Source organism: Glycine soja, chromosome 12, assembly GCF_004193775.1.
Source record: "Glycine soja cultivar W05 chromosome 12, ASM419377v2, whole genome shotgun sequence".
Classification (NCBI taxonomy): domain Eukaryota; kingdom Viridiplantae; phylum Streptophyta; class Magnoliopsida; order Fabales; family Fabaceae; genus Glycine; species Glycine soja.
The window spans coordinates 22602280-22608900 of NC_041013.1; the positions used below are offsets into that span (position 1 = coordinate 22602280).

Below are 6621 nucleotides of genomic sequence, written 5' to 3' on the forward strand. Positions count from 1 at the left end.
ATCCCCTAACACCGTTAGACCTCATTCCCCTCCCACTGGACACTTCTTTTATACATAAAGAAGGGGAATCTAGGTCAGAATTTGTAAAGAAGATGCATGAGAGGGTTAAGAACCAAATAGAGAACCAAACAAAGGTGTATTCAACTAAAGGCAATAGAGGAAGAAAAGAGCTAGTTCTTAATGAGGGTGACTGGGTTTGGCTCCATCTTAGGAAGGATAGATTCCCTACTAAAAGGAAATCCAAGCTTAGCCCTAGAGGGGATGGACCTTTTCAGGTTTTGGAGAGGATCAATAACAATGCCTATAGGTTGGACCTCCCAGAAGAGTATGGAGTCAGCACCACTTTTAACATTTCTGATTTAACTCCTTTTGCAGGTGGAGCTGATATTGAGGAGGAGGAACTAACAGATTTGAGGTCAAATCCTCTTCAAGGGGAAGGGGATGATGCAATCCTCCCTAGGAAGGGACCAATCACTAGAACCATGAGCAAGAGGCTCCAAGAAGATTGGGCTAGAGCTGCTGAAGAAGGCCCTAGGGTTCTCATGAACCTTAGGGTAGATTTCTGAGCCCATGGGCCAAGGTTGGGTCCAATTATCTTTGTACATATTAGACTAGGATGTCATTATATTTAGTCCTTGTATATAGGGCTCCATATTGTAGGTAGGGTACCCTAGAAATATAGGATTTTTCAGCCCTTGTATTTTTGGGCACCTAGACTAGTTTTTGTATTAGGGGTAGTTTTGTAATTTCACATGCACTAAGTGGATATTTGATGTGTGTGGTTGGAAATAAATTTAATTGATTTGGTAGAAGCCCAATCCAATTAAATTTTAGAGGGGGAGGTGAACATTTGCTTACTACACCCCCATTGCCACATCATATAGTCACACTTTGTGCATGTCCTTCATGCTTTTCATGCCTCATGACACCTAAGCACACTAAGTGGAGAATCTTGGAATTGATCTTGGATTAGTGGACTGAACCATAACTAAAATTCACTAATCATAATTAGTGAAATTTTGGCTCCAAAGTTTGGCTCCACAAATTCAATTTCAAATTCAAGTGAAATTTGAATTTTCCTCCAATTTTGTGTGACACTTAGGCTATAAATATAGGTCATGTGTGTGTGTTTTTTTGAACTTTGATCATTTGAATATTAACTTCAGATTTCAGAGCTCCTTTTGAGCACAAAATTTCGTGCTCTTCTCTCCCTCTCCCTTCATTCATCTCCTTCTTCCTCCAAGCTCTTATCCATGGCCTCCTATGATGGTGAGCTTCTTCTAGACTCATCTTCTCCTTGAAGTGGCGTCTCCTCTCTCTCTTCCTTCTCCATTCCGCTGCCATTTATCTTCCAAGAAGCAAATGAATCAATTGATGAAGAAGATCCTAGGCCTACAAGCTCCAATGGAGCTTGCATCATGAGTACTACTCTCACCTCGTCGTTATGTGTTTGTTTTTACTGTGTTAAATCCAGTCAATCTGTATGGTTCATATGGATTGAAGAGAAGATGAACGGATTGACAATCCATATTTGAGATTTTAAGTGAAAGATAATTTTGGTTTTTCACTCTTTTTGCTGAGTGTATTTGAGATTCGGCTAGTGTAAGAAGAAAATCTCAAAACCTCATTCTGCTAATTGGTTTTTGGCATGAATAGGCCCCTCAGGTCGGGACCACCCCAACATACCCCCTTTATGAATAATACAAAAAAATGACCACTCCAACTTGCACAAAAACACTTGCAAAGTTTTCCTAAGATACAAAATTACACCCAAGTTTTTAGATGTTTTTATACTGCTTTTTAATCATAATTAAAATTCCATTTTGGTAACTTATAACATTTCAGTAAATGAAAATAGAGAATACTTTTTGAAACCAAACTCTCACTAATATGAGAAAATTTTAAGTTTTACTTCTTGTAAATATTTAATTCTTGACAATATTGTTTTGCAATTTATCACGCCTCTAGAACGTTTCTACAATAATTTTAGAAAATTTCTCTAGTATTAATGCGATTGACCAAAATTTAACTTTTACATAAGAAACTAAAACTTGTGGTTTTCTCGTATAGAAACTAAAATTTAAAATGAAAATAACTATATCAAATAAATAGTTTAACCTAATATTTATTATTTAAATTACCAAAGTAAAATTCTAATTCTAGATGAAGGAGAACATCAAAATAGATAAAGAACTATATCCAATAACTATGCTTTCCAAAATTTTTTGGAGTTTATTGTGTGTTTGATTGCATATAAGAGAAAATAATGAAAGAGAATTGAGAATAAATATATGAATTAAAATAACAAAAAAAATTAATATAAGACCCATATTATTTTTTGAAGATTTTTTTCTTGAATAGTAACTTTTTTCTTCAACCAAACCTCCTATTAGTTGTGAACTTGTGAACAAATACCCTTTCTATCCAAAGTAGTTGACAAAAGAGGTGAAATGATCATTTAGGGATAATTTTTTCCCCCTAAATTATCAAATGAGGGTAAACTTTAAATAAATATCTAGAAAGGAGTAAGTTGTAGGATAACCCACGACTTTTGAGTTCAAAGTCATAAATCATTTTATGACTTTTGCTTCTTCTTTTTTTTTTCTTTTCTACTGAAAGTTGTAAAAAAATTAATGATTTTTTAATTTTTTTAGATACAACTTTGAAGTCGTATATATTTTTTTATATATATTTTTGATAGAAGCCACAAATTATTTACAACTTTAAAGTCGTAAATTTTTTATTCAATATTTTTTTATATTGTTTTATTTAATATTTTTTATATTTTTGTATACTATTTTTATTTAATATTTTTGTATATTACTTTGCTTAATATTTTCTATATTTTTATATTATTTTATTTAATATATTTTGTTATAAATGAAACTGTGCATATATGTATGATTTTAAAGTCAAGCTGTGTTGGAATGCACTATAATTAGGAAAAAAATATAAAGAGTATTAAATAAAATATAAAATATAAAAAATAAAAAAGTTAAATAAAAAATATAGAAAGTATTAAATAAAAATAATATACAAAAATATTAAATAAAAAATATATAAACTATAAAAATATTAAATAAAATAAAAAATAAAAATATTTATTTAAATAAAAGTATTTATAATTTTAAATTTGTAAATAATTTAAGACTTCTATAATATATATATATATATATATATATATATATATATATATATATATATATATATATATATATCATTTATAACTTCAAAGTCGTATTTAAAAAAAATTAAGAAGTTATAAAATTTTCAGTAAAAAAGAAAAATAAATTCATAAAATGATTTACGATTTTGAAGTCGTGGATTATCCAATGACGTATTCCTTTTGAAGTACTGATTTAAAACTTATCCCATTTAATAATTTAGAAAAAAAGTCATCCCTAAACTATGGTTTTTTTGGTCAAAAGAAGGCCTTGTCTTCATTGGCTTCTACTCGAGATGTGCTTCCATTCCTAGTCCCTTTCATTATCTATGTTTCACTGTTGATACCTGCGACCGATCAAAATATCCCTGGCAGGTGCACATGCTGCAAACTTATCCTCTCATATCCAAAGCAACACTTCCGTGTACAAATTCATTACATTGATATTACCACTTCAACCAATTTAGTGGAACATTCTAAAACAAAAGACCCACTTTTCCTAAGTTCCAATGGTTCTTCAGGCTGCTTCTTTCCCCATTGCTAAAGAGGTTTGCTTCATTTTGTCACATTAAAATCTTCTTGATGTCTACTCTTTTTTCCCTTCTTTTTGTATACTATTTAAAGTGATAGCATAACTTAAGTTTTGGCAAATGTCTTTTTGTGTTTTCAGGGAAAGTCTGGTGTTTCTCTCAGGTACACCACAATGTTCGGTGTTTCATTGTCGGATACTCTCAAATCTGACTTCAGCTTTTCCTCATTGACATGCAAAGTAACCACTGCAACATAAATTTTGGTTTATTATTCATAATTTGCCTTGCCATTATATAGTTTTTACATATTTCTGAGAATATTAATTCAATTCAGTATAGGACTTCCGGAGAAATGTGACTAACTCACCTTTTAACATAATCTGTTCAACATTTTCTTTATTATAAAAAACTTCGTACCTGAGAGAACATACCCTTTCATATAATTTTTTTTATGATTTTAATATATTTTTATTATTGTTCGAACTTCATATGTCTTACAGATAATCTTATTGTTTACTGTTATTGTGTGAATTTCATATAACTCTTATGACTCAAAATTTATGTACTAATGTTTTGGAAAATAAATGTGTTAATGGCATTCTTCCTAATTTTATTACATTTCACATAAATTTTCTTTTTTCTTCTGCTTTAATTTTCTTGGACTCTGCATGATGTCATGATTTCTCATGCATAATGTTGGTACTTAGTCAAAACACAAGCACATTCTAATTTATTTTTTACCATCTATTTTATCAGAGGGAATTCCAACAAAAAATTGGCCCTTTGAGGGTTCAGTCAGTGGCAACAACCACTCCAGGAGTCACCAAGGCTTCACCAGAAGGCAAGAAAACTTTGAGGAAAGGCAGTGTTATTGTCACTGGGCTTCCTCTGGATTAGGCCTGGCCACGGCCAAGGCTTTGGCTGAGACAGGAAAGTGGCATGTGATTATGACCTGCAGGGATTTCCTCAAAGCTGAGAGGGCTGCAAAATCTGCTGGCATTGCTAAGGAAATTGTGTCTCTTGATAGTGTGAGGCAATTTGTGGATAACTTCAGGCAATCAGGCAGGCCACTAGATGTGCTTGTTTGCAATGCTGCGGTTTACTTGCCAACTGCTAGGGAACCTACATACACTGCTGATGGCTTTGAACTCAGTGTTGGAACAAACCATTTGGGGCATTTCCTCCTTTCACGCCTTTTGCTTGAGGACTTGAACAAATCTGACTACCCTTCAAAGTGGTTGATCATTGTTGGCTCCATCACAGGTATAATTCATTAGGATGTTTATTAAGAGAAATGCTAGCAACGCATTGTCTGATGCATTCATTTCATTGCACTATGATTCATATTTCTAAACAGTGAATACGAAAAAGAGTGTTTTATGGAGTATATTTTTGGCGCTCCTCTTGTGAGAAAAATGCTAGTAGCAATATACTGTTTGACATACTAGTATTAGATGTTGTAATTCCCATAGGATCCATCACATGATGAATTTCACCAATAATAAAGAATGTGTTAGATAATGCATTGTTAGTAATTCTTTTATTGTGAACCTTTATTTATATTGAAGTTTTTTGGGATTCATATTGGTGCTGATGATTCTGTAAATATCAAACAGGAAACACCAACACCTTGGCTGGAAATGTGCCACCCAAGGCTAACCTTGGTGACTTGAGGGGACTAGCTGGAGGCTTGAATGGGCTAAACACTTCAGCCATGATAGATGGAGGATCCTTTGATGGCACCAAGGCTTACAAGGACAGCAAAGTCTGCAACATGTTTACAATGCAAGAATTCCACAGAAGATACCATGAAGAAACTGGAATCACATTTGCTTCCCTTTACCCAGGTTGCATCGCCACAACAGGCTTGTTCAGAGAGCACATGTGTAAGTGTTTGAAAGAGTTTATAATATTTTTTTGATATGTCCATAAGTTGTTTTTAGTTTATTTCAATAAGCTCTTATGAAAACAGCTTACAACTTTATGATAATTACTAATTGAATAATCCCTTATTTAAGCAGTTTATCCCTTTACATGTGATTTTGAAGAATCCTTGTTTCTCATGTTTGAACTGTTGTGTTCTTGTGTAGGTTGTGAGTGATCCAAGCCTGACAAAATCAGGTGTTTACTGGAGCTGGAATGCAGCCTCTGCTTCGTTTGAAAACCAATTGTCCCAAGAGGCCAGCGATGCAGATAAGGCTTGCAAGGTTTGGGAGATTAGTGAGAAACTTACTGGTTTGGCTTAAGTGGCACTGTGGCAGCTTCTAATATTTCAGGGACATTTGTCATGGAGTTCAATAACATCTTAGAAGAGTTTAGACCCTTTTCTGATGCGTTTGTTAGATTCTTTTTCTAGCTGCTAACTCCTCTTGTTCTGATGACTATTGTCGATGAATCCTTCACCTGAGGCCAAGTGCACATGAACTATAGAGAAATAATAACTATGCACATTGACTGTGATCAATGTCATTGCCTATCTTTGGCCAGCATTTGGACTTCCACCCCTCTTCTTTTGTTCGTAGTTCTTTTTTTTTTTTTTTTTGTTAATAGTCATTTATGTGAACTTCAGAGTGAATTCGCTAAATATATTAATAATTTAATTTGGATGCCTCATAAGTCATAACAAGTTCAACACAGAAACTTCACACTATAGTGCAGAGAGTAGTAAATCTAATGTTTAACAAAGCAACTCCGTCAAATTAGGCAATTCAATCAACATATATAATCTACTAATTAAGCTTAATTAGGAAGCTTTGACCCAAAAGAAATAACTCAAATGGTAAGCATGTTTGAGTCAATAGTTGATGACATTTGGCAGTCAGCAAAAACATTTGTATGGAGGGATATTCTTAACGATCTGAATGATCATTAATCTCATTCAAGTACTGAGAGAAAACCTCCTAAAGAAATATAATGTCACAGTGCTTT

General features: G+C 33.1%; 1 pseudogene; it reads left to right on the forward strand.

The window, feature by feature from the left end:
* Positions 1-3448: 3448 nt before the first annotated feature.
* Positions 3449-6179, forward strand: LOC114379491 (annotated as a pseudogene).
* Positions 6180-6621: the final 442 nt, after the last annotated feature.